At 42.6% G+C, this 3,243-nt stretch overlaps 1 pseudogene; it reads left to right on the plus strand.

Annotated features, from left to right (window-relative positions):
* The first annotated feature begins 428 nt into the window (after window positions 1–428).
* Window positions 429–548, plus strand: LOC136654656 (5S ribosomal RNA; annotated as a pseudogene).
* Window positions 549–3,243: the final 2,695 nt, after the last annotated feature.

Genomic DNA, 3,243 nt, shown 5'->3' on the forward strand with positions numbered 1-3,243 from the left:
GGGTTTTCATATACCTAGCCTAGAATCATCAAGTGTATCTACACTGTTATGTCTAACATATATTTTATGCCTTATCAACTATTGCAGTGGCTGGTTATAAACATAAATGTATATGTAAACCTTTTAGATTACAGTGACCAAAATTTGCATTTAATTGCAGTGACTTAAAATGCTCTACCTGCTCTTTTTTCTATTCCTGCCTCAATTTATCCGTGCATCCTCAAAGGGTCTCTGCATAGCGACAGCTCATAGATCTGCATATAATTATTTGAAGCCAGGGAACTATCTAATTGGTGCTGTTTCATCTGTCTGTATGATTGCATATGCTGAAGAGTCCTTCAAGAACCAACCCCGTAATGCGATTAAACATACATACTCGTAAGTTTTTATGTTATTTGAATGAAATGCAGCTTTTCAGATTGTGAGAAGGGTAGAGCAACTGTTACCCTGCACATGCCCAAACTCATCTGATCTTGGAAGCTAAGCAGGGTCAGGCCTGGTTAGTACTTGGATGGGAGACTGCCTGGGAATACTGGGTGCTGTAGGCTTATACCATAGTCTTTCGAGACTGAAGGTTGCCAACCAGAAGGGTAGAGACAGCACAAGTGGCAAAATTTCAGGGTCTAGGAGAGTGTCTTAAGTTTACCCCACACCATTCCCAAAACATGCCCTTGCAGTTTTTACAGCAGAGGATTGGAAACACTTAAATAAAATGCACAGTCATGGGTGGCTTTTAGAGCTGACTGCACACACAAGTTTGCAGATCTCTACATAGAAAAATTTTTGTGAATAGGATCATTTTTTTCCCCTGCAGTGCTATTGGGAAATGTGTAGAATGGAACATGGTGTACTTGAGGAAGAGAGTGTGATATAACACCTTTCTCTTCCGGATGGTGATGGTGACTTCAGCTTGATTGATGTTTATCATGTTTCATCAAGTTTTAAACCGGCTACTCCAGTGGTTCCCAAACTTTTTAGCATCAAGATGCACTTTTTAAAATTACACTCTATTGGTGCCCACCTAGGTTTACCAAACTTTTTAGAAAAGGAGATCTGGAAAGAAATAATATTTATTTATTTATAATAACCAGAAAAAACCCCTCAAACATTCATCTCCCTATATTGTCACTTGTTTGCAGGAGCTGAGCTCTTTGCAGGTAATTAGCAGCTACAGTATCTGATTTTTGAAAAGCCTCAGGGCTTGAGGCAATTACTTATATGATCTTTCCATCACCCTTTGGGCACCCACCAAAAATCAGGTCGCGATCCACCAGTTGGTCCCGATTCACACTTTGGGAACAACTGGGCTACTCTGCTAGAACTGGGCATTTTGCGTTGCCAAGCAGCAGAGAGTAAGAACATACTCAGGTAAGCACCACCTTAAAAAAGATGCAGCCAAACTGGTGCGGGTGCAGTAGAGAGTGATGAGGATGATCAGAGGGCTGGAAAACAAGTCCTATGAGTAGAGGCGCTTGTTTCCAGTGAGTATGATAGGATTATAGCCTATGGGCCCAATCCAATCCAACTTTCCAGTGCTGATGCAGCCAAAGCAAGTGGAGCATGCACTGCATCCTGTGGTTGGGAGACAGTCATGGAGGCCTTCTCAAGGTGAGGGAATATTTCTTTCTTTGGGGTTGCATCAGTGCTGGAAAGTTGGATAGGACTGGGCCCTAATTCTTACTGAACCCAATGGGCTTACTTCTGAGTAAAATACTCAACACCTTTTTCAAAGATCTCTCCCTATGAGGAAAGGTTGAGAACTTAGTATGTTTGGCCTGGAGAAGAGAAGCCTGAGGGGGGATGTGATAGTGCTCTTCAAATACCTGAAGAGCTGTCATATGGAAGAAGGAACAAATTTGTTCTCAGCTGCCTCTGATAGTTGAAAAAAATCCAGTGGGTACAAACTGCAAGAGAGGAGAATCAGGCTGGATGTCAGGAAAAAAAAGTTATTGATGGTCAGAGCAGTTCAGCAGGGGAAGAGATTGCCGAGGGAGGTGGTGGGTGCTCTTCTGAAGATCTCCAAGCAAATGCTCGGCAGGTACCTGCTGGGCATACTCTAGGAGGATCTCCTGCTACAGGCAGAGGGTTGGACTAGAAGACCTTGTGGATCCCTTCCAACCATATGATTCTGTGACAAAAAGGCAATTTAAGATATTTCACTTCCACATAGGTTAGAGACAAGAAATTACCAGCATACCTTGGCATTGTTATTTGCCGTTGAGGAAATCAACCGAGATCCCAATCTCCTACCTAATGTCACCCTGGGCTTCCACATCTATGACACTGCCTTTCAAGCAAGATTACACTATGATAACCTTCTGTCCCTTTTGTCTGGAAAAGAAGACAGCTTCCCCAATTTCAAATGTGGTAAACAACCCAAGATTTCAGCAGTCATTGGAGGACTCAGTTCTGAAACGGCTATCCAACAATCCACCATGCTCAATCTCTACAAGCTTGCACAGGTAGGAATGAGAGGCACGCAGCACCAATTTATCAGGCAACATGCTTGTTCTATTTGATGCATCACACTTGAACACACACAAAAATCACACACAAAAGGGTGTCAGGAATGCAACACTCTTTTGGCAGATCTTCCACGTTCTCAGTGGCATCACTAGAATTTACGTTACCTGATGTGGGAGGCCAGCAAGTCACCCCCATGATGGACCTTTTTCCATGCAGTGGGCAAGGTGGGGCACATGGTGATGTACTATTGCCACACCCCCACTGGGTTTTTAACTATACCTTTTGATAGAACAGAGATATTCCAATGTGGATTTTTTCTTTTTCATTGCATTCTGCTGTAAATCACACATTGAATGGTATCTAACATGTTGGTATTATTCCTACAAATAGCGATTTTAGTGATTTTGGTCACTACTGTTGTCATCCCCCTGAGGGTGTCACTTGACTTATTGGTTCCATTCTGTGTATTGGTCCCATATTAAATCCTGGCACTCCAGTGCAGTTGCATGGTCAGGCAAATCTAGACCAGTGGTTCCCAAACTGATTTTTGATGGGTTGCGAAGAGCCTCCAATAGAAATAAAAATATATGATACAGATATAGAAATACAAATGCAGGCATGATCAGATAACTATTGCCTCAAGCTCTGAGACTATTCAAAATTCCGATAGCTGCTAATTGTCCTGCAAATAGCTCAGCTCCTGCAGTTTGCAAGGAGCTGAGGTTCGGCAGTTTGCAAGGTTGTGTAACTATAGGGAGTCAAATGGCTTAGTTGATG

The sequence above is a fragment of the Tiliqua scincoides genome, chromosome 5, assembly GCF_035046505.1.
Source record: "Tiliqua scincoides isolate rTilSci1 chromosome 5, rTilSci1.hap2, whole genome shotgun sequence".
Classification (NCBI taxonomy): domain Eukaryota; kingdom Metazoa; phylum Chordata; class Lepidosauria; order Squamata; family Scincidae; genus Tiliqua; species Tiliqua scincoides.